Raw genomic sequence first — 26452 nt, forward strand, 5'->3', positions numbered from 1 at the left:
AGTATGCAATGTTTATTATAAATAAAAGAGGCTATTGAGGCTTTCAACCCATAAGCAGCTCTGTGTGGATGACTTCACTGTAGGAACACAGTGGAGTTATAATGAGGATAAAAGATTTATTTATACCTAAATATGCTCTCATTAGTAATTCTGCACTAGCATGTAGCAGATACAATTGGAGGACCAAGAGGGTTTTGTGGTTGTTTTGTTTTTTTTTAAATTTATTTTCTAAAATACTATTTATTGTTTGCACTTTAACTATGAACATTTAGGAAAAAATAAATAAATAAATTAGTTGAGTTTATTGTACTATGTATTATTAATTCTCATGAATGAAGAATTACTCCATTTTTATGGGGTACAGTAACATACCATCACTTCATAACACAGTAATCCAGTGGGCTGTTTGCTCAGACCTTGGGAAAAACAGGAATTGTTTTTGAAGAGGTTCCTCCTCCATACGTAACATAGTCATGGAGCACCATAATGTAATGTAAGATTTCTTACTGACCTGACTCTTTCCCAAATAGCATTTTTTTGTATTTTTCTTAACACTACCATTAAGGACTAACCCGCATTGCCTGGAAGGAACCCAAACAACTGCCTGCATTCCCTTCCAAGACCTCTCATTGACTCTGTGCTGTCATCTCACAGCCTATTTGAAGAAAATTCAACTCGGCTTAACACCAGATCGTCTGTACTACCTCAGTTTGTCTCACTACCACAAATAACTCCCTACTTTCTGAGGCCCAGTTTACTTCCAGACTATTGTTTCACATTCACCTTTGTCAGGTGAAACCTAACAAAAATAAGTTCAAGGTATGGGTCCATACTTCACATTTGACCACCACTGTCGTTTTTTTTTCAAAGCCCAATCTTCCTGTATTTCACTGCTAAGGGAATTATGGTACAAGAGTGAGTATGTGCATATGTTATATGAGGAATACTCTGTATGCAAGATGAACCCACCCCATAACCGCTACTTAACAAAATCACCAGGAAAAAAAATGCTGAAGTAATGCATTATTTTTTATCTTAGAAGAATGAAGTTCATCAGGTATTCATTTCTCATCTTGGGAATTTCACTGACATGGTTCATCTCTTCCTAAAACTGCATTTAAGTTGATTACATGTAAGGTGACTGATAAGAAAATCTTATTCATATTGAAAAACAATCATTTAATTTAGAATCACTCAACTCAGCAGAGAGTCCTTACCAGCAATTACTGAGAGATCTGAAGAATTCTACTCTACCTTCAAATGCAGATGAAACCACATTTGGTTCCCGTTAGTTTCAGCTGCTCATTTTCAGCAATAAAATCTCAAACATTTTTCACTGAAAAAATGAGGCAACCCCCTTGAAAAATACTTTTCCTGTGGTCTTAGGTCTTCCCCTCCTATCTTTGTTCGTAACAAATTTTATTTCTTCTGCTGAAAGCAGAATTTTAAAAAGAGCTTTAATTTGAAAAGCCTTTAACAGTTTTGAAAAGCAAGACTATTTCCAGCTAGATTTGTTTAAAGCAACTAGCAGTAAAAAATTAACACAGCTGACATAAGTTACTTTCATTTCCTATGCTCTTTCTGACACCATAGGTAAAACCTCACAAACTCCATTTAAAGAGATAAGGTGAAAATAAGCAAGTTTCTGCTACTATATAATGGAGCAGAAAATACAGAGAATCTATGAGTTTAACAAAATAAAACTGAGAGGCTGTTTAGATCCTGCTACCCTGGTATTTTTTGCCTGTCTGCGATGAAGTGCTTGAGGGGAGCTGAAAGAAGAGCTTCATCATTTAGGTGAAATTCTTCCAATTTGTAAAAGTTTGTTAGCAAATATGTAACCTTATAGAACACACAGCATGGGTTTTCAGGGTATTCATTTGGGATTCAGATTATGAGCTGCAGCATGGTAAGTGACAGGTTTTTTTTAAAAGTATTTCCAAGTTTATAATTTCAATTGCTCTGTGTTAATGACACACACTACAGGTGGGCTTGGAAGGAATTCCCTACTACATCTCCTGTCAATCTAGCTCTTAACTCAAACTCCCCACCGGTCCAGCCCAAGTCCCATTAAAACCAGTGGTAATGTTCCCACTGACTTCTGTGGAAGATGGATCAATACAGATCTTAAATTCAGTTATTGAATAAATATTTTTTTTTGATTCATGCATTTTTCAGACATAAAAATAAAAGTTTTGTTTCTTTAATGGGCTTTTCACAGTAATCTAGGTGGCTGGTGCACCTGTCATCTGACAAAACAGGTATCTCTTTTTGCAGAGACTGTATATAAGTTTCTCCAACTATCTCAAAAAAAGTCTCTCAAAGCTATTCAGAACTCAGTACACGTTCTTCCCTCTTCACAACTCATTTTCACTTTTTTTTTGGTGACAACCTAGGCAATAATTCACAGCTCACTGGGTCTCCTAAATAACCCCCTTTATATTTACACGGTAGGCATTCCCCCATTACCCAGCAGGACTCAGCTGTATTGGCAGGCAGTCATTAGACATTCTTAAGACTTTGGAGGTTTAACATACCTTTGTGTAGCTAGTATCTTTGAAAAAACCCTGGATGGTCACCATCTCAGCAAATATATAGCAAATCTTTACAATTTAACAACAACATAAGCTGTGTCATTTTGTTATTTCAAAGTGGTTCCTTCTTTGGGTCCCATCCAGACTCCCACATGAAACCTTTAAAGCTCAGAAGCGTTTCACCCAGTGGAAGATTATTTTGTTTCTTTCTTTTGCTAGAAATAGAGCAAACAGCTCAATAGCTAGAGCTACTTGAGTCTTTTTGCTGAAACCTTCACAAGTGTATACTTGCTTTGCATTATGTATTGTAGTTACTTTAACACAGGATTATTAAGAATTCTAGGGGAAATGAAAATTATGCAAAATCACACCTTCTACTTATGAATGGAGAAAAGTCCTTTTAGGAAACACAGATGAACTAAAATAAAGACAGTAAAACATGTCACAAGAAAGATGCTCAAGTCTAACTCTCACAGAACTGAGATTTTTCACTAGAAGTTCATCTTTCACTAGATACAATCTGAGCTAAATTTCCAGGGCTTATGGGCATGCTCTGACTGAGGAAACTCCCCCAACTGACTTCTTCCACTGCCTATGGAAAGTCATTAAAGACACTGCTCTACAGCCTGCCTTGACTGACATCTGTCATGCAAACAGGACCTACTGGTTCACTTCTTCCCTTTCCTAATCATGGACCACAGGAGTAACACCTCTTTGAACTCTTTAGTAAGTGCCAAGTTATATTATGGAGGCTTGCAGGAATATAAAAGAAGAAAACAGAGAAGTTGATTCATATTAGCATTACTGACATTTGGTACTGTTAATTCTACTTGCTCTGAGGAAACCTCTAAATAAACCTAAAGTGACAGATTGCCAATCATGCCTAGAGCAGTATGCATCCTGTGAGCCTTGAACTGACACAAATGTTCAAAACTGGATTTGTTTGCTGCATTTATAAATATTTCAAATTAATATATCAAAAGGCTTTATGTCAGCAAAAAAAATCTCAAGGAAAGTGATTTTTGTTTATAGAAAAAGGATGCAACCATCTCTTTGTTTACAATTGGACTATTCTCTTTCTAATAGTATCTGAAAGTTCAGCTGGGGTATCTGTTTCTTTGATGAGAACCAGAGCCTTCATGATACAATGCCTCATATGTGTCACATGCAATGTTATTAGATATGTCCAGATTTAAGAAGTGAATTCCGAGTAATTCTTAAAATAAGAGCCATTCACACTGCTCCAGATATCATGACAGAATATGAAAAGTATGTGGCGATAGTTAATCTGCAGTCATTGCTCATGTTAGCAAAATTTGTGAAAGCACTTTTATATCCTTAAGACCAATAAGCACTTGAGAATGTATTTCCCATGTTGACAAAGTTCAAGTAACATGCTGACAGCACCAAACAATTCATCACCACAGTTGTAATGAAAGAAAGGGATCCCTATACCTACAAATTAATTGGGGTTTTCTTTAATCAAAGTGAGTAGTTCTTACTTATATTTTTCCTCATGGCATCCTGTAAGCTTCTGAAGACTTCTCTTTCACTTTTAAAATTCCTATAGAACACAATATGACTCCTATCATCTCAAATGCTTTGATAATGCTGCTGTTTTTAAACTGAATATTTATTTAAAGTTCAAGCTAATAAAAGTAACATCCTATTAAAAGAAAACCTGGGTGCAGAGCTGTATTTTTTGGCTGCTGATTGGTCATAGCCACCTATGAAACAAATGCTGAAGTTACTCAAAAGCGTTCAGAAATGCCTAAGTCACAACTCTTTTACAGGTGCAATTATGCAAAAGTAGAAATAGGAAAAGCACATTCAACATCTGGAGTCAGACGAGTTTATGAAGTAAAATTGCAAAATTAAAATTAGATTAACTTAATTAAAAAAGGGATCCAATTTAATATGGACATTCATCAAGTTCTCATTGAAAACCTTTCTTGCCTCAAGAAAATATAATAAAGTATGAACACAAAACCTATATAAAAGCTGAAATGAAGTGTGAAGGGATGGTCAAATAAATGCAGAAAGAAGGAAAACTTTTTTCCTCCTTTTACCATACATGTGCATATACACATATTTTTCTTTTTCCTTTTTTAATTAACTATTTTCTGACTCTGTAACAGTGGAATGAGTAGACTCATCATCTGTATGCCCTGAAGGTCATTAATCTTTCTAAGGCATATGCTACATATTTACTTATAATACGAATACAGAATGCTCTCCCCCTGTATGTAATTATAATTGGTCAGTTTTTTCTCCTAGATCCTAAAGAACTTTATCCAAACCAACTTATATTTCTTAAAAATTAAATGTTCATTACCTGCGTAACTCATGCTGGAGCGAATGGGTGTTTTGTCACAGAGCTGGGCCTTGGATGACTTGTAATAGGATTTTAATTTGCTTTAGTTAAGTCACAAAAAATGAGGCTCTCTTGCTTTCCTTTACTAGGTCATTAGTGTCTTTTGTTTCCAGGGGAAAAAAAAATCTAATAGCTCAGTACCAGTCACTACAAGCTTCCATGAATTCTGGCAGAAGAGCATTGACTTTCAGCTCTTCAACTTGCAGCACATACAGAATTTAGTAGTGTCAAACAACAATTTGAAAGGTTTAGAATAGTGGGATTATTAGGATCATATTATTTCTTTACAAAACTGCCTTGATACTTTGCTGTTCTGCACCTTGGTTATGTGATCAAGTAACATGATATGAATGCTGTATTATTTTATTTCTAACAAAGCATTACTACTACAGTATGCTCTGAGGGAGATACTGTCCTTTATTAGGAACACATTCCAAGAGTTACCCAGCAATAATGAAATGTAATCTATCTTAAGGATTCGTGATAACACATTATAATGCTCATTTGTGTATGAGGAGATTAGATAGGAGTCCTGTTGTTGTTCAATACATCTTTAAACTGAAGCTGAGATTTTATTGAACTACTTGGTTAATGACGATAAACTGCTAGAGGAATACAGGTTTTGTTTCCATGTCAGAAGAATTCTAGGTTTTGTGGTGTAATCTAGTTTAAAAACATATATACTTCCATACCATGGAATCAGCAGGACTTGGAAGTGCTGACACTTGACATATGTATCAGTGATCTAAAGCCAGCATGAGCAGGGTTTTAGGACAAGATCAACGGGCTGTCTATATCCTGCCTTTAAGGGTGGCCATTAGGCGAGGCTAAGTGGAAGAGCAGAGCACGCAGTGGTATGCCTCCCCTGGCCTCCTACTTCCTCAGCTACCAAAATATGAAATGCAATATGTGCCATAATGGAGATAATTTTGACCACAATATCATCACAGACAGTATTAAAATCTAAAAATTAGATCTTTCTTCCCCCAAAAGCTGAACACCTATGCACCAAAGTAAGTTCCTGTTAAACAGATAATCCAAATTACCCAACTGTATTTTTCTAGAAAACATATTCCCAGTTGATACAAAAGTATGGTGGGACTCAGCTGTTCCCTCCCTTTTTTTTTTTTCCTACAAAAGCTGAAAAATTTTCTCTGCAGCAAAAACTCTGAGCTTCAAGATGCAGATAGATCACAGCCCTTTACAAGGTCTCCACAGCAGTATTTGAGAATCTGGCTCAAGGTCTGAGTGATCAGACTAGTTACAACAAAGACAGCATTAGAGAGGAAAATAAATTGTAATTTTACAACTTACTGCTTCATTTTCAGCAAGAGGAAACTACTGAATTTCCTTTTTGTGCATTTCACTTTCTCTTTAGAGCCTGTCCACAGCCCTTCTCTAAATGGTTACATTCTTTACACATACAGTGTCAAACCATCCAAGAGCAGTTACGTTAGTAGAGAGGACAATAGAAATAGCCTTTCTGACTTCAGTCTAATGAAAATTACTCAGAAATTGTGTCTTGAGCTCAATCTCTTGCAGATCAATATATGTTCTAATATTCTCCATCCTTGCATGGGTCAAGGCAAAATACTTCATTATCCACATAGATTCAGTTTCAGTGTAACATAACAGAAAATGGTAATATTGTAATATGGTTTACTATTGCAACTTTAGATCTTACCACTGAGACCAAACGTGAAGATCCTCAAATTGCTGGCATCAGTGTTCCTATGGAGTCTGGCACAAATTCAGATGAGTGATCCTGCCAAAATACAAGGGAAAATATCCATCAGACAGATGATTATTTTTAATCACGCTCTCCCAGTACCTATGGAAGCCTTACTTTATAAATGCCAACTGCAGATTTAATGATAACACCACTAAAATAGATCTGAATGCAACACACCAGCACACTGACTTTTCGAGTGACTATGAACCTGAATATTGATTTCCACAGGGTACTTTCAATAGAAAAACTGTCCTTTTAAGAAAGCAATGCAGCAGATTTTACCAGGAAAAATAACAGTATGTTGCATTATTAGGTTTAATAAACTGCATTAGAAAGATGCCTCATGGAAAAAACCAAACAAATGAGAATGCACACAATTGGCCAAGCCCAAATTAATGAAGCACACACTCACACACAGTTCATTTTCCTTTCACATCAAAGAGGTTTTGAAGTTCAAATAAATTTGCCTCCTAATAGTTTTAGTATAGGATTATCTCCCAACATCTGAAAAATAACATTCAGAGTTGGCATTTAACAGCTTATTTGTATTGCAGCACTTCAGGGACAAGCAAGTGTAATTTTTACCATATGTGGAACATTTCTTTCATTAAAGTATTGAAATTTCTATACAAAAAACCATGACTGAGGAAAACCCCAGCAAAGGGATTATTTTACAAAATATGTGTATAACAATTATTTTTGTTATTTATTTTTAATTAATGAATATTATACTGTAAATACAAATATGTACATGTATACATTTGTTTCATTAAGGTTTACATATGGGCATTTTAAAAATTATTCAAGTTACTTCTGTTCAGGAGAACATGTAAACTAGCTTGAAGTGAAAGCAAAGAAGAAATTGACAACAAATGGCAAGAAATACACAGGCAGGTGAAGCAGTGTTCTTGGGTCAGACTAGTTTTATGAACTCATAGCAGTCAAAGGCAGGTTGCCTCTATACAATAACAGAGCAAATTCAAAGCAGGAAAAAACTGTAAGGAGCCAACATCAAGCCCTGTATGAACACAGAGGGTCTCCACATCTCTCCTTTCCTCTTTTCATCACGTTCCCAGTGAAAACATTACCATTTTCGCTGTGTAACAAGAAATTCCTTAGAGTGAGATTTTCAAAGACATGTAAGAGAACTGGGTGTCTAATTTCCCCAGGCAGTTTTGAAAAGTGCACGATTAATATACTATATAGCTCCTTATACATCAAACAATTTCCCAGTGCACTTCACATTAATCTTTAATCTAGACACTTTAATCTTCAAATCTTCATACAATAATCTTCAATGAAGGGTTCTTTCTGGGAGCTTACAGTATATTTAACACAATTTAAAAACTACTAGTGCATTGCCCTAGCTTTTAATACCCAGAAAATGTTTTATAAATTAGATCAACTACAACCTGGCCAAGGTTTCTGTATTTTTAATATCTTTGGAGGGAGATTACAACAAAAGGGTGCTGGAGGGAATGACTTAGCTGGTTAAGCATCAGTTTGCAATACTTTACATCACCCCAGAACCGGAGCTGCAGATCCCAGGGTTTATTCAGTGTTTCACTTTTTCCAAGGTAAGAACCATCATCTCTGTGTATGTTATTGGGGAAAACAGTATAACTTACAGTGTATACTTCTCTGTTTTGGCAGCTCTCTGTGCACATCTGGCTATGGACATAGTTTCCATATCTGTGTTTTTGCCAAAAATATTAACTGTTAGAACAGTGTGCCAGGCCCATTCTGCAGGGATACAGTCATGAGTTTAACTCCTCCTGGCCTTTACAGTTCCCTTCAGTGCTGTTTAGCATAGCACCTTTGAGTTCTACTCATGGACCTCCTTTTCACAGCATTAGCCCTATTGAAATGCACAGCAGAAAAAAACCTTTAAAAATTTATGCAGTGGATGGAGGACAAAACACAACAGGTCAGCATGAAGCAAGGCAAAAACAAAAGAAAAAGAAAGTAACAGCCATTAGGACAAGCAGTATTTTTTGTAGGCAGCCTGGCAAAGGCACATTTTGTTGAGAGATTTGAAGAACCAGTTCTGCAGAAGTGCCTGAAGAGTTCTGATAGGTCAAAGCATGAAGATGCTGGCTTGAAAACAAGAGCTGAGAAGCAAACGGACATCATGACTGAAACTGAGGCTGAAGCTGCTGTTTTTACACTGAGATGACAGAGCAGAGGAACAATAAACAAACTGCTTAAAAGAGAAAAGGAAGAGCCACGTATCACATGGTCGGAAAGCAGCATGGCTGAAACCAAACGAAACTAGGAAAACAATTTTTTTGACAGCATTATTTGAGTGATTATATTCTTTGAGATTTGAGAAAACAGATTTACAGTGCAAGAAATCTAAGAGCCAATATAGATGGCCAGGGAAGACCACATGTCTGACTTCACATGTCAGATGGATGCAAGGTGAAAAAGAGAAAACTCAGTTGAAGACAATGCTCAGATAGTAAATTTGGGTGACAAATGAGCTGACAGATTGTTTACAGACATCATGAGAAAGTAACTGAGGGGGTGTCTGCAGAAAGATTATGGATCAGCGTTTTAGTCTGAGATAACACTTCAATATTTATATAGAAAGAATTAGATTTTAGGTTGGGTAGGTTTGAAATACAGAGGTCCATAGTTCCTAATTAGCCTCATTAACACAGTAGCTTGATCTGTGCTTTTACGTGAGAGATCTCATAGATAAACTAGGAAGGAAGTAAAAGCCTGACTTCCCTGTCAACTCCTCCAACTGGAGACTCGATAAGGCAGATTTACCAAAAAGCACAAAGAGGAAAAGATAATGTCATGGAAGCATGATAATACACAACAATTTCAGCAAATATAGTTTTGAAAAGAGGCAGCACCAAGCCCCTCAAAGCACTGGCAGACAAAGGCTAATAGAATGTCTGAAAAAACTATGTTCTGATTTATGTAAGGCAAATATATAGACCCGGGAAGCAAAGACAGCTTCGGCATAATAGGAGCACTTATGGTCCAGAAAGTTTAGTGAAAGTAAACCCTTGTAAGACACTGATAATGGATTTTTCTGGATGAAGATATTTTCTTGATTTGGATGAAATTTTACAGTTTTGGCAAAGTCAAGAGATGAGATTAGAAGAGTGAGAATGAGAAAAAAAAAAAGTCAAAATTCTAAGGTAAAAAGCTTTAAGAAATATATTCCCAAGTGACATCCCAATGTGCATTCAGAGGGGAACAATTAGCTGAGAGGATAGAATTGACAATTCCCTGAAGATTAAATTTATACTGCAGATCACAAGGGTCTGTGGTGGCACCCATGACTTCAGCTTGCTAAATAGTATGCTTCAGAAATTATCAAGCACAAGAGGCCTTAGCAAGAGGAGCATTAATCCTGACTAAACACTGACAAGCACTTTCAAAAATTTAGAGATGACAAAGGGTAACAAATGGTTGAACTGATAATGCCCTAAAATTAGCTATGAACCCAATGCTTTATTTTATATCTTATTACAGTACAGTTGTCTGACTGGATTAACATAAAAGACTCATTAATTTACACATCCATTAGATTAGTTTGTGTAAAGTAAAGAAAACCAGTAGCACCAAATAAAACATTTTAGAAAGGGATTTCTCACCATTTTTGCTCTCTTTCATGAATCTGTTCTTCACCCATTTCCATGTAAACACACTGAATTTCGCAGAATTTTCCAAGACAATGTTTTTCTCTTTAGATGCATACACATACGTTAAAAAGCTACATCTACCTATTCACCTTGAATAAAAAGTGATGTCCATGCTTCAGTAAGGAATGCAGCTCAATGTGGCAACACCAGCTAATCTCTAATACGGGAAAATTATCACTGGTGTTATTTCCTAGAAATGTAAATCCAGTGTTGAACTGGTTGTGTAACTCACACTATCACAAGGTTTCATACAGCATAGAAAAGCTGCATTTTAAAGTCTTATGGGGGGAGGAGAGGAGGTGTGAGGAGATGCGAATTCTCTTCAATACTAAATTGCTCTCAATGCTGTGAAATGTGTGGAAGCAAGGTTAATTGAAAACCTGAAGTCATATAAAAATAAGTTCAGCTTTTAACAGGAATACATAGTGTATAAAGCACCATTGAGCCCAGGTGGATAAGTGAACATTTTCAATGCACATGAGTTGAAGAAATGAAGAAGTAGAAGCAGATAATAGGTATTACTAAACTGGAATATTCTGAAGGCCTGGAAGAGAGATAGAAAACCACTACCGTGGAACATTTTATAGATTACTTTTTCTTCCCACCCAGGGAATAGTAAGTCTCCCATTTCCCTTTAGATGAAGCTTTATTATTGACTATGGCATCATCCCTCTAGGGAAAAATGGGTGGTTTTCAGAGACAGACTTTAAGCAAGAGCATCTGGACTCCCCTGAAAAGACACAACATCAATCAGGGACTGGATTTCTCATAGTAGGGTGTAAGAGGTGCTGAGCCAGAGAAGATCTGCTAAAGCAGGAGAGGAAACTGTACAAGGTCAATGAACAGGGCAATTGCAAGGAGAGGGCAATGTGCAGGTCTGTTTCTGTTCCCCAAGGATGGTTTTCTCCCTGGGCATGCTGGGATGGAGTTATTCATGATCTAAATATTCATTATAGCACACCTGTGAACATCCTATGCATTTGTATCCCACATTAGTCTTAAAAAATATTTACCTATATATATATATATAAAAAGATAAAGGAATATATATTTATTCACTGTTACATAAAATGATTCTGGGGTTTGGTTCATCTACTACAGATGCATGTGGAAAAATGCCCAAGTTCTCCGTTATGCTGCCTGATAGCATCAAGCAGCTAATACCCCAGGCCAGGTACAGCTGAACCTATTTGAAGCTGTATTCTTTCCCATTCAAGCACTCACAGTCTCTTTCGCAACATACGTGTCCCCAGTTCTCCAAGAATTAGCCCCTTCCAAAATAACAGCTTGTTTAGCTGTCACCTCTGTCTAGCCTCTGTTACAAAAGGATGCAGACTTCAGACCTTCTGACTACCAAAGTAGGAAAGTAATGCAACTCATTGGCCAATCAGTCATCAAGGCAGAGAAACCTCTTTACAACGGAAAACTCCTCAGAAAGTATTCACGAAGAGTATGCCAATTTTAAAAGCATGAAAAACCCAATAATAATGACACATAACACTTATGAATGGCTACAAATTGGTTACATTGTTACAGTGATATGCTATAATTTAACACTGAAATTAATTGCTAATTGAACAGCTTTTCTTTTATCACCTTTGCATCAAAATATCCATTGCATTTTATAGCATTATGCTTTCCTACATTTCAGACTAACTGGCAATAACAACTCCCCCTTCTTCCCCCATATTTCGAGACCCTGCCTTAAGCACAGTAATATATTAAAGTTTGAATGCTCAGGAGGATGTATGTGAAAACCAATCCTTGTATTTCATTAGCTGCACCACAAGCAACTTAATTGCATGCCTAGAACATACTCATTTAAATGCAACTGTATGTATGACAGTTTTGGAAACTCTGGCTTAAATTAATAGTTTATTGTACTGTTGTACTTCATTTTTCTTGCCATTGATTTACAAAAAACTATCATAAACCTTTTATTTAATTGTTTAATAGCAGTATGTTACTCTGTTAACAGCATCTGAAACATGTATGCAGACAAGAATTCAGTACCTTCCAAAACCCATTTTGTGAGCTGGAATAATAGTCACATTCAAATTATCTTTCTGAAGGTATTAGGTTAAGAGCTAGGTAAGAAACACCCACTACCAAAGCAAAGCATTTAAACTTATTTTTATCCGATGACTTGCAACAAACAGATGTACTAGCAGCTACAAAACTTGGTGTTACAGCTGTCTGTAGTGCACATTTGAGGCAGTCTTTACCTTTTGTAAGATGTAAGCCCTAACCAAGGAAGTCAATGGAGAAGGGTATTTATGCCAACAAGAACATGCCTGAATTTTTATATCCCTCCTGCAGAAACCATTTGTCCCAGAGCCCCAGCATGGCAGTTCTTTGGTGTAGGACCGGTTTTTCCCTAAATCTATCTTTTCAAATCTGGCTCTGAACAAAAACACTTTTGGCACAGAGGCATATTGGTGTCAGTAAGTATTTAGGACAACACTTTCATTCTTAATAAAATTAAAAGTTTACAGCTTGAAAGCAAAACAGCGTGTCAAACACTTTTGATCTTCCACCTGCATACTTAGTAATTTCAAAGGCATATTTAGGTACTTCCTCCATTTCAGAAGATTCCCTTTGAAAATGCATTTGAATGAAGAATGTTACCCTTTTCTATGGAGATCTGGCTAAACATTTTTGTTACAGCAATTTTGTTTAGCATGGTAATGCAATCAGTATCCCAGGAGGCTCATCTTTCACAAGATGCCTGCCTGCAGTTCTACCTGCAAAGTTATATTATGGCAGTCTTCACAGATAACAAAGTACAGAAACTGCAATGCATAAAGCAGCACAATCATCTGTCAGATGCTGTCTAACAAGAATAAAAAAAAAAAACAAAAAACAACCAAAATCCTTCCCCTCAATTTTCAGTATACCCATTGCAAACACCGTTCAATGCAGTGCCTCATTTCAGGAACCAGTGGGCATAAGCTGTATTGCTCATCCACTTAAAACAAATAGTTAGGAGATTCCGTGAGCAATTTCTATTTCCTGGACAAAGCAAAGAGCATTACTGCTTTTCAGAGGAAAGGTGAAACAGTAGTGCTCAAGCTGTGAACTGAATAAATATAAAGTCTATGAAGTGATTTACTATTCCTACTGCAGCCAGCCAGCAACAAAGTCAATCTCTTTTGCTGAGGCAGTGATTAGTGAGTGCAGTTGACCTGTGATACCTACTGCTTTTAATCCAAGGGGTTGCACATTACGCTAAAGGCTGAACTTGCAGAACAATTTATTTACTCCTTCTGGTACCTTTCCAGTTGTGTTTTTTTTTTTTTTCCTTTTTTCTTTTTTTTTTTTTTTTTTTTTTGCCAAAGACCTCTATTTTTATGAAGTGCTTAAATAAAGGGCTATGTATAATTAAAAAGTAACAGAAAATAATTACCAGCAAAATCATAATATGGGTCACAAGCACATGTTTTGGTATATATGGCACTGATAAAGGACCACGACTCTAAATAAGAGTCTTGCTAAAATGGACTTGTAAACACTTGCTTTTTATTTCTTTTCATATCCTTAAAATAATTGCTGTTGTACACCTATTCATTTTAATAGCTAGGCATTCATTTCCATGCTGCAGCTTTCACAGTAAGCTCTTTTTAGAGTTCAGATCTTCTACTTAAACACTGAAAATAACTGACAGGTTTTAGAGGAATGGGGAATCTACAGGCTTCACATTTACTATCACATCATTTCAAGTTCTGGGCTGATTATCATCATTAAGTGTTATTCCTAGGAGTGTCCCATACGTGACATGTGCCTTCTGAGCACCATTAAAGGCATCATCTCTTAAAATTAACCTTCTAAAGAACAGAAGAAAAAAAAAATGCTGGAAAGGCAGGAAGAAAACAGATGAATTCCATGATCAGGTAGCAGTGGGTATTTCTCCTAATAAGAAAGCTAACAGTATCTGTATTGTATCTTCACAGTATGGTAACACCAGGTCAACCTGTTATTCTAATCAGCATAAAGATGTTACCCTGAAATCATTTATTCTCGGTCCTTTAAATCATTATTCACAACAGGACAGTCAAATACAATTTTTTGTTCACCAGTTTGCAACGTATTTGTACATTGTTGTAGCATCAAGAATGCTGAAAACTATTACTTGTGTAAGTCTTGAGATTTGCTACACAAAGAAACAGATGTATATGACATTTGCAAGGCAGTAGCACGTGCTGGCCTGGGTAACAAAACTCAGAGTTAAAAAATAAAAATAAATAAAAAAGTAAAAAAAGTTTTGCCATATTTCACCCACCCATCATTGAAGGGCTGTAAGACAAATTGCAAAAGAAAATTGTGGCAGCTACTGCAAATTACAAAGGGGAGCAGCATCGTGTTTTTGGCCTGAACTACACATCATCACAGGACATTCTGCACAGGGGCAGTCTAGTACCTATACACAGGGAGGACTTCACAAGATGGAAGAATTCTGCACAGGTCCATCATTTCCCAGTTTCTGATGCCAAAAATTGGTTTTCCTTGCCTTCCTCTGTAAGAGGGTGTTTGTTTGTTATATTCACTAAAGGGGCAAATAAAGCCTCTTGATCAGATATATACATTTTTAAAAAGTAAATTAAAAGCATACTTTCCAGAACCTTTAATACATAATTTCACTAGATCAATTTTAAGACATTATTTCTTAATAATTTCATAATTCTTTATTCAAAACTCCTATCTGTAATGGAAATTACTGGAAAAGTTATTGTTACAATTAATAAAAAATCATCCCTGTCTAATACTTGGAAGTTTTGCACGGTTTTTAATCCTGCACTACAAACCTGGTCACTGCTCTGCAACTCTGGTTGTCTGAGAATTGAGTCTAACTAAATGATTGATATCATTACTTAAAATATTCTGTGAGAACTCCTACTACTGTCACAGCCAAAGTGTTCTAAAACTTAGCTGAAAGGGGAAAGAACAAATCAACTGCTACAAGATAGAGACCACATTTAAGAAATTAAAATAACTTTACTACCCAATTGCAATTTGGAAGCAGACAAACGGTGAAAGAGCAGCAGGCTATATATGTTACTGGTGTTCTAATTATGTATTTCATCTGGGACTCTATCAACTGTTTCCCTTGTGCAGAGTATTCTTTTTCCATCCTATGAAGTTACAGTGAATGACTAAGGAGGTGTGGGAAGCCAAGTGGTTTGTAAAAACCATGAATCATCCATACTTCAACAGCTAGAATTTCATTACAAAGCTGATTCTGTAGATTTGAGATCGTTTTGGGGTTTTTTCAGGACACTTATAACAAAATCTGTAAAGGACTTTAGTGCCTACACCCAAAACACAAGTCTGAAAAATCTCATTTAACTTTGAGGAGAGGAAGAGAAGTAGGATAAGGCAACCTATGTTTCCGTATCTATCGTCTTTTTAGGGCTCAACTTCACAGTCTTTATGTTCTTTTGCTATGTAAAAATGTTTTTAAAAGAACAGAACTCAAAAAATATCATGAAACATCTGCTATGAGAACAACTATTCTTAGTTTTGAAATTATTTAAGTTTAGTCAGCATAAATGATAATCAGTTCTGGTAAGTCTCTATTGTGGGAGTCTGAGGTGACCAATTTAAAAAAAATCAAATTTGCATTTAAAGAATTAGATATTTTTCCCTCTTAAAGAGGAACCCATTGTTAAGAAACCCTAACTCATCAAGAAGTGAAAAAAAGAACTGTTTTGAGGACTAGAGAGAAGGTCCAGTTCAGTATTCCAAGAGCTCTATCTGTGAAGTTTATAGCAAGGAAGATTAGAAATGACCATAACTGAGAGAATACTTGTTATAAAGAGGTTCTTTAATACCATGAAGAAAGGGATAACAAGAACTAATTGCTAGAAGCTGAAACAAGGCGAAGTAAAGTTAAGAATGCAGCTCCCTTTTTCTTAAGTTAACCATTAGAAACTAGCAAATTGTACTGGGTATGGTTTAGCAATTTGTTTCAGTTAAAGAAACCTACTAAAACTCATGTTGCTATATTCAGTGGAATGCAACAATTTATCATATACAAGGAGATCAGATCTGGTTATGTATCTGGAATGAAACCTTCTGCCTTCAATGAACCTGGTGGAAACTCTAGGCTGTGGATGCTGTACGTCTCAGGATTTGGCCTTCACTACTGACAAGCACATGTGATGCCCCTAATGCTTGAAGTGGTACTGCCTGGTGCATTGTCCTCATACATTGAAAAAATAAAAGGGATCTGTGCAGGAAATGATTCCCAAAGGACATATTTAGAACTTGTTTCAGAGGGCAACAGCTCTTACTCAGGCTTTGACCATTAACATATATATAAATATATTCTGTTCTCATTGAGTAGCCCTAGAAGACTTTTTTGCTATTGCAAATAATACATGGCAGATGGGACAACCCTATCAAGCCCTTTTGGGAGGAAAGAAGCTCTTTCAGGTACTTCCTGATTAATTTAAGTACCCTTTGAGGTACATTAGTAATCTAATTCCACCATTTTAAATAGAGGAAAAGGAAAAGGCTAGCATTACCAAAACAGAAGGAATTCTAGCATCTACTAACTTCTACCATGTCTTTGAAAATTAAAATTATTTTAAGAGTAATGTATTCAATTATAGGTGATATTTTTTGCCCACTGACATTAGTTTCACTAAAATATGTAAATATGTACTTTATAAAATCAACTTGTTTATATGATTCAAAGTCATACATTGAAAATTTTAATCAAGTTTCTCTGTCAAGAATACATAAATTAAGAAATTTGAGATGCTTTCATGAATAGTAAAGTAATTTCTCTAAGTTTTCTCTCTAATCCTTACCATTTTTCCTTGCAAATCAACAGGAAGTACACGCAGACTAGCCATTTCCCCCTTATATGGATTTAACTGCATATGTAATATTTGCAACACAGAAGCTCTAACACTGATGTGAAATGGGAGCCCAGCTGAGGAAGTTCTGCTCATCTAACTAGCTGTCCTATCCCTAAGGAACTATTAGAAACCTATGTGGCAAACAATAATACTCTTCAAAATGTTAATTAAATATGGGATTACGTTATAAAGACATCAGGAAGTTGTATCTCATGTACACAGCAACACTACTAGCCACCTTTTTAATGCAAAAGCCATGTCCATAGCTTGCCATTTTCATCCCTCTGTTTCTAACTACTTTGCTTCCCTGTAACTACATGGTCTGAAAAAAATCAGTTTGACGTTACCTTTGAAGCTGTTATTCCTCCAGGGTAAGTTCAGCTCTGTAAAGAACGGCCTCAAATTCCACCTGGGTGTTGCACAAGGGTGAATTTTATCCTTGTGACTAAAGTCTCCTCTCAGCTTCTGCAATGGGGCATTGCACTGAAGAGTGACCAATGAACTCGGTTGGACCAAGAAGGAGAGAGTGCTGGCAGAAACCATTAGAGTGTCTTGCAAACCTCCCTCAGCACCAATTCACAGAGAAGATATGTTGTTAGTGCACATAAACGTGGCTCTTCAAATGCAACAGCTTTTGCTTTTATCACTGGGATTCACTGACTCCATTTCAAGTACACCAGACAAAAGCTAACTCTGCTGTTAAATGCCTGTCTGACTGCTATTCCCAGACACACTGTGGTTTGATCTCTCACAGAGCAGACCCAGATCCAAACACAGCCATTTCCCACATGAACTGTAACCAATATGACCGACTCATTTCTCTAGGCAAACTGCAGCTACACAAGCCAGGCAGCAGCTCTCTTCATGATCCCTCACCCCAGAACAGTTCAGTAGCACAAGGATTTTACAGTTTACTGTAAAAGCATCTTATGATGCTTTGAATGAAGTGATAAAACCCAAACACTCTTTGTTGCTTCAGCAGAAGCCATGGCCATATTTTGATGCAAGCTCGGAACATTTTAGAGCCCCATGTTAGAACAGCCATGGTGGGCCGACTTTCTCCAGCCACCCACCCAGCTGCTTTCTCATTCTCCACCTCAGCAGGGCCCGGGAGAAAATAAGATGGAAGAGCTCATGGTTTGACATAAAGACAGGTAGATCTCTTACCAGTTACCACCATAGGCACACCAGAACTTGGGGAAAATTAACATATTACTAATTAAAATAGAGCCAAAACCACCTTCCCCTCACCTGAGCACTGCAGAGCTGTTCCTCACACCCTTCCCCTCACACCTCACTGGCCGTGTGGGTCCCTGATGGGCCCAGCTGCGGCTGTCGTGAACCGGCTGTGTCCGGCACAGGCAGCCCTGCCCTCACCTCACAGGTGCGCCCTCAGCCCCTCACCACCTGCACCCAATGCAGTGCTGTGATTAAAACCTCTTCAGTGACCCAGGAAACCTGTGCCTCAGGTAACACTGAGAGTTATTGCTATAAAATAATCAGACCCCAAAATTGGTTGAGCTTCAGAAGAGCTTTAAAGTGACAAGCTGCTCTTTTATCACAGACGTGTATCACATGTCTGTGATATGGTAACTCAGTCATTTGCCTAGCCTTACCCCAAGGATTCTTTCTGGTCATTCAGTTCATGGTTTTTTAAGGGTGAAACACATGACCAATGCCCCTGTCAACCTACTTCTATTTTCAGATGCAGAATTTTATGTGCCCAAGACCCCAATAACTCTTGCAGAAATTGCAAGTTATTATAAATAACCCATCATCATAAACTCATCATAAATAACCATCGTGAGATGGTTGAGTTCGAGATCCCCAGGACAGTGAGAAGGGCGTGCAACAAGCTCACTGCCCTGGACTTCAAGAGAGCAGACTGTGGCCTCTTCAGGAACCTGATTAATAAGGTTCCATGGGATACAGCCCTAGAGGGCAGGGGGGCCCAAGACTGTTGATTGATATTCAAGGATCACCTGCTTGGGTGGCATGGTTTAGTGTCAGGTGTCCCTGCCCATGGCGGGGGGTTGGAACTGGATGATCTTAAGGTCCTTTCCAACCCTAACTATTCTATGATTCTATAAATAACTGTGCCCTAACTCTTGAACAACTATCCACACACATATTCTACAACTGATGATTAGAAAGGTATAATGTTGTCCACTGTGAGGAGCATCTCTTCACCAAACCCAGCACCAGCATTAGAGGCTTCACAGTCTCCTAAGACCTTTCAGATCAGGGAGGTAGAGATGAATAAGTGCTTGGTGAGCAACACCACTGCCTCTTGTCCTGCATACTGCAGTTCTATCAGCAAATACAGAAACCTGCTAGCCCAGGACTTGCAACCCTGGCATCAGAGGCAAGACTAAGCCAGAAAAGCAGCATGAAATCAGGTTTTTGAGCAGGGAACACGTCTGCCAGACTTGTGTTTTCTCATTTCTGCAGGCTAACATGGCATATGATTTCAGAGGAATTAACAGACAAATTAACTCTGTAAGAGTCTATGCTGTCTCAAGAGCTTGTGCCAGCAGTGGTTACTGCTTCAGAGCAGGAGCTGCAGTGACAGTTCCTAGCACAGCAGCATGCACTAGACCCCAGGAATGATATGGGACAGAGACACACCAGCAGGATCAGTGTGAGAAGGGAGGAATCATGCCCCAGAAGAGGAACTTCAGAAGGGTCTGTCTCAGAAAATCCATCTGTTCTTTACCTCCTCTAATGAAGATCTCTCAGCCATACTGATCCACAGTACACTAGAGCAGATGCTGGCTCTTCATAAGATAATAAGCCTGTGCTTGTACCTTTGACTCCTGAGAAACCAGTGGGGGAGTTCTACAATTTTGCCTGATGTCTTCTGCCTATCAGAAGAATGTGCTATTCAGCCACCAGGGATAGATGTTTTTCCCTGAAAGCACTGATACACACAGTATCTTCTTTGAATTGGTGCAGCCATTTTGAAAGGACAAGGCTTGTAGCCTTGATAATGCTGTCATAGATCTAATGAGATTTACAAAGGGAAAGAAAGGAACTGAATATATTCACTGTATTAAATTAGTGGTGATTGAGAGAGCGAAGTTGCATGGTAAAGCAATGGCATTTTCGAAATCCTGACACAGGCAGTAAAAGGCCTGGACAAAGTGATAGGTGAGAGCTGCCAATGCACAGGAGGCATGCTTGGTCTTCCACATTTCCTGTAGGATTCAGAAAGTCCATAAGGCTGAATGAGTCCCTCAGGGATACTGCTGGCAAGTATTCAAGACAAAAACCACACAACATATGCACTACTAGAGGTACAGGAATACAACAACTGCTTGAAGTAGAAACACGATGCTAAACGGATGCCTTGTAAGTCTCTATTTTTTATGTTTGCTAATACAGCAGCTTTATAATAAATATCCAAATTCTATGCAGTGTGTGCCAATGAAGGCGCTGACCTTTATAATGCATAGTTTCGTGGGTTTTCTAATCATATTTACTAACTAATTTGCAAATCTTTCAGTCATCAGCACAAACTAAGAGCAGCCCTGAGGAGGACTTGGGGATTCTGGTTGATGAGAAGCTCAATGTGAGCTGGCAGCTGTGCACACAGCCCCGAAACCAGCCGTATGCTGGGCTGCATCAAAAGAAGTGTGACCAACAGGTCAAAGGAGGTGATTCTCCTCCTCTACTCTGCTCTCGTGTGACCCCACCTGCAGTACTGCTTCTGGCTCTGGGGCCACCAGCACAAGAGGGACGTGGACCTACTTGAGCAAGGCCAGAGGAGGCCACGAAGATGCTCTGAGGGCTGGAGCATCTCTGCTATGGAGAGGGTTTGAGAGAGCTCGCTTGGTCAGCATGGAGAACAGAAGGCTCCGAGGAGACCTTATTTTCCAATACCTAAAAGGGGCCTACAGGAAATCTGGAGAGGGACTTTATACAAGGCCATGTAGTGACAGGAGAAGGGGGAACGGCTTTAAACTGAAAGAGAGGAGATTTAGATTAGACATTAGTAAGGCTGGTAAGGCCCTGGCACAGGATGCCCAGAGAAGCTGTGGCTGCCCCATCCCTGGCAGTGTTCAAGGCCAGGTTGGACAGGGGTTGGAGAAACCTGGTCTAGTGGAAGGTATCCCTGCCTGGGGCAGGGGGTTAGAATGGATGAGCTTTAAGGTCCTTTGCAACCCAAACCATTCTGTGAGTCTATGAAATTAACAGAACTCTGTTGTGTGGGCATTAAGATTTAAAATTTGTAATAAAGAAGTCCATTAACCCTTGACTGTCTGCAGCCTGGAATAAATTCTGACATTAGGATTAGAAAGAACTTAGAAAAATTCATCACCTACTGTACAAAACCGAAAAATCAATATAAATATAGAAATAAAAATAAAGATAAATGTAGACTCATACAAACTTGTGAGACTTTACTGCTCCTACAAACTTCAAAACTAGTCTGTCTTTTATCAAAAAATCTAAAGTATAATCAGAAAATAATTATATTCTAGCTGAGTTGTAAATTAAATCAGAATTGCTAAACATGAATTGCTATCTTAGACTGGATCATTACGGTACTAAAAAAAAATTAAATTAAGATGCACAGGCTCCCTCCTGAGCTGAGTATTGTGATGCAGGAACCTACGTGTTCTGTCACTAACAAAAGGAAACACGGACATTTTGTAGGGAGCAACACTTCAATCACCTTTTCAATAAAAACCTCCACATGTAATACCTTTTTTAAACCGTCAGTACAGCCAGTGGACCAGCATTAACCTCTGAATGATTCAATAACTTCTCATATATTTTGCACCCCCCCCTTACCACTCCCCTCACCCAGAAAAAGAACCCCAAGCACCAAACCCACCACTGTTTCTGGGGCTATTATTTCAATAATTTTGTGGTGGTATCAAAATTACGGTTTGCTTTTTCACCTCCCTGGGACAGCACAGTCATCATTACTGCTTTGGTATTACCTGCTTCTCAATTGTTTATTCCTTTATGTGTTTCCCATTTCCTTCTGTTTATTAAGCAGCCTTTATACTTTCTCATGCTAAGAGTGCAATACTGCAGAGGTTCAGAGGGCTATGCATTCCTCAGTATATCATTCTCTCAGTGTCAATCCATCTTTCCTTCTCGGAAACAAGCTCCCAAGAAGAGGGATAAGAAAAAAATATAATTCCCCCAAACTTGCTCCCAGTATCTGTGTAAATAGAATTTCACAGTCTGCTTTGTGGGTTAAACATCGAATCACTGAGCTCAGTGGGGTGGAGAGTACCTTCTTTACCAATTCTCCAGAAGAACTGGAATCCAGTCAAATATTCCTTTCTTTTTCCAAACTTTTTTTGTAAAAATGCCTCAAAACATTTAATTTGGGGTTAAAAAAGCCAAACCAAAGCAAACAAAAAAACCCCAGCAGCCTGCACAAATATATTTATATACATAACGATCTGCCAGAAATAAACTTCACTTTAGATCATTTCACATGCTAGAAGCGAAAAATCAGTTTTACTTACACAATTCAAAGTGCTCTTCCTATAATCTGTTGTCGAAACTACCAGAATACTGGAGAGCACAGCATATCTAAGTAGAAAAACCTTGCGTGTTTATACACAGTAGTAAACAAGAGTTACTTAGAACACAGCTGTATTTCTGTGGTTTTCTCATTTTCTTATTGCTGGGTGCATAGCACAACAGTGTTAGATGATACTGGCTGCTGACAGCAGTAAAAAGCCCAATTACTAGTGCTCTAGATATGTCAGTACTTACCATCTAAAAAGATGGGCAGATCTGCTTGTCCGAATAAAACAAGACATACGAAAAAGAGACTATTGCAAATCTGGCTCTGTGCACGTCTGAGGAATGAAGTAGGATGTGGCATAATTAGAACAGCTGTAGAGGGATGTCACATACTGAGCATAACTAGCCAGTGCTGGAGTAACAACTCGACCCAAGCTTTCCAAACAGTTCAGAAGAAAAGAGAAAGACAAAAAGGCGCAGTGATCAGCAGTGCAAGCTGGTCTCTACATTAAGCCACCCTGGACTCCAGCGAGTAAGAGTGGAGAAAAAAGCATTATCAGAGATTAGCAATGTGCAAGAGGGAAGGCAGAGCAATGTAAAAAATTCATGGCTAGGACAACCACAGGAAATGATGTGTTGCTGGCAGATGTTTGTTATAAAGTTTTCCACAACTGACTATGCACATAAGAGCAGCTTTTTCAGTACGCCAAGAGCTGCAGTCAGAGAGCAACTCAGGGACAGCCACTAAGAGAAAGGCTTCTGAAGATCACACGTCAAAGCACTAACTGCTTCTTGTCCTTGCAGTGCCATGGCATGCCTTGCCCCCGGGCTGCCACCCCACAACCCCTATGCCAGGCATACCCCGCTGCTTCATCAGAGCATGCACAACCAGGCTTGCTGCTTGAAGGCTGAGCTCTTGACTTTGCCCCACTCTCCTACAGGGACCAATACAGAGTTTTAACTTCATTCAAGATCTCCCTCAAGATTTATCAATCTCTCCAAGATTAATAAATTTGAACATTTTAAGTCACAGGCATTAATGGGACCTCTTGTATACCACAGGTCATTACGTTTCATTTGCTGTTCCAGTATCAACCTTAAAATCTTGTGTGTGACCTTCCAAAAAGGCACCTAGTCCTGACCTCAGTCTATTGAAAGCTAGAAAACCTCCACACTCCCTTGGGTTTGTTCAAGGTTAATCAGCACCACTGTTCTCCTTCAGTTTGATTTCTCATTTGAATTTATTATGTTTCAGTTTCCAACTGATGATTCTTGTTATGATTTTACCTCCTGGATAAAGTAACTACACAGAATAAAGTCTTTCTTATGGAGAGGAAACACTATAATCACCTCATCTTTCTTTTCAGCACCTTCCTTGATTTATCAGCATCACTTAAAAATTTGCACCTCTGAACTGGATAGAACATTCAAATAGCAGATTCACAGATGCTGTATAAAATGTTTAGACCTAAATGATGGTTAATATTTTCTTTGCTTGCTAACGGACTTCACACTATTTGCTTTCTTAATGTAATTAATGTGCAATATCCTTCATCCTTCCCAGTACAGAAAATAAGTAGTAAATGCACACTTCAGTCTTTTCTTTGTTATTTTGCTGGTGATCTTGCCACCCCTGTCTACATACAGGTCAAAACTACAGCCAGGATGCGATCTGTTCCTAATTTACCCATTTTTTGTTGTTATATCAACTATATCTTTTCTCCTGACTATATATATTCTCCTTTTCTACCTTTCCATTTCAGTTTTCTGTTTCACGCTTCTTCAAATGGATTGCTGCATTTTTTTTCCATTGTTACATTTGTTGTTAATTTCTTGTCAGTTCCAGTCTTCATTTCAGACCTGAGTGAGAGAAGCCTTTAAGCCAAAGATTCCCTCATTCTTGAAAGAGCACTCGGGGCTTTCTGGCCATTAAATACATTCTTCCTAAATAAAACTACTGGTTTTGTTATGTGTCATCTCACCATGCCTTGCCCCCCCTAAGACAGACTTTGAAGAGAGGTTTTTCCTGACCAAGACTGCCTCCTTCAGTGACGTGATATCAGAAGTTTTGCAATTAATATTTCTAACATAAAATGGGACTTTGACATTTTGGATACACAGCAATATGTCTCAATTAAAGGATCATAAAACAGAGGGAATCACATTACATGAACAAGCATATTAGCTTCTGGAATTCTCCTTCCAGTTTTTGTGCTGAATACCACATCCAAATGGTAAAGTTAAAAGTTTACCTTTCCTGTTTATAACGCATATAGCAGAAAGATCTATATCTGACACTTGGCATATAGAAACCACAAGTGTATTGTTCATGGAGCTTTAGAAAAATCTGATTGTATTCCATATGTACAAGTACACTCATCCATGCTCACATACTCCTACACAAATGGACTTTAAGGCTGAAAGGCTTTCAGACTCGTGATTCAAATTTAATAAAGTATAATCTTTAATCCTTTGCATACAATATAGCAGTATGGTCTGAAAATTACTTCATCTCTAAATTTTAGAAGTATTGCATTTGTTCAAACTTTAAATGTCAGTGGTCAGTATTACATTGAATTCAGCTTTTGTATTTCAGCTTGAACACATGCAATGTTCTAATTCGGTGGTTTAAAATAAATCATTTACTTTCTTACTTTTCTTCCTTCTATCATCAGAGTAATTTAACACATGTCATTTCCTGCACTGCTATCCAATTCACACATCAGCAGGTGGTATACAATTTTTCCTTATTTTTTTCCCTCTTTTTTGCTGTATGGTATTTTGTGTGTATAGATAGGATCCATCTTATATAGGAAGCAGCAGCAGAGTGGCGCTGTAGAACAATGCCAGCTCCTACAGTGCATATTCCAGAGTTTTTAATGACTCTTGTCTGTGTCCCATTTAGTCACTGTTTTACTTAGAGAAATTATAACTTTGAGCTACTGAAAGCTTTAGCGTATGTCCCACATTAATACAGTCAAAGGAAAATTACCAACATCAATCACCTAAAGCAATACAAACCAACTCGTGTGCACCTGCTTAACACAAATGACAAAAAGAAAAAATTCATCACTTGCACGATCCTGTACGCGAGACGCAAGTATGTGCTTTTGCACATTCATCTAAGGGCTATGAGATAGACCTTCTATAGCTGCTCCTGACTACATCACCTGCGCAAATGCTTACTCTTGCCAATAGAGTTACAATCTGGGTTTTTTCATTTGCTCTGAACTAATTTCCTCTACGCTTTTAATCAACAGGAGAAACAATGGAAAGAATGCACAAAGACACTGAGAGATGATACAAGGTTTTTGAGTAAACCCAAGAATTTCACCAGAAAGTCCAGACATTTAAAAACCAACCACCCCTTTTAACTCCACCAAAATATCAAAAACCAGAAAGGCCCTAAAAGAAGTCAAGGAAACCAGAGGGTTATTGTCAGTCATCACTGAAGTTGGAAAGAAATCAGCAGTGAGTGAAATCTCATATTTCTGTGTTCTTGGAACACAAGTTTATTGTCCTTTAGCAAACTACACAGAAAGTAGAATAATAGCTTTACCCAGCTCGAATGAAGAGTTTTGTTTTTCAGATGAACATTTTTGTTTCCTACAGTAGCAATTATAGGAGACACTAGGAGTTGGCTAGAAACCTCAGTACAATCTATAAACACTTATTCATAGAACCACTGGGTGGACACTGTATTGGAGCCAACTCTTATGTTCAACATTTCCGTTGTGAAACAAGCTTGACATTTCTGTATCCCTTTTTTTTTTAAAGGACAAATCAATTTGTAA

General features: G+C 37.9%; 1 protein-coding gene across 8 annotated transcripts in view; it reads right to left on the reverse strand.

Moving 5' to 3' along the window:
• The window catches only part of SEMA6D (semaphorin 6D), a 217862-nt gene that overhangs the window by 126657 nt on the left and 64753 nt on the right, over positions 1-26452 (reverse strand). For all 8 annotated transcript variants that reach the window (XM_061446938.1, XM_061446936.1, XM_061446937.1 and 5 more), the window contains exon 2: positions 6593-6673. The gene's annotated coding sequence lies outside the window, so the exon portion shown is untranslated. The remainder of the gene's footprint in view (positions 1-6592; positions 6674-26452) is intronic.

This window comes from Pezoporus flaviventris, unplaced genomic scaffold, assembly GCF_033815535.1.
Source record: "Pezoporus flaviventris isolate CSIRO_AGI_PZ_B2104156 unplaced genomic scaffold, CSIRO_AGI_Pfla_v1 ptg000006l, whole genome shotgun sequence".
Classification (NCBI taxonomy): Eukaryota; Metazoa; Chordata; class Aves; order Psittaciformes; family Psittacidae; genus Pezoporus; species Pezoporus flaviventris.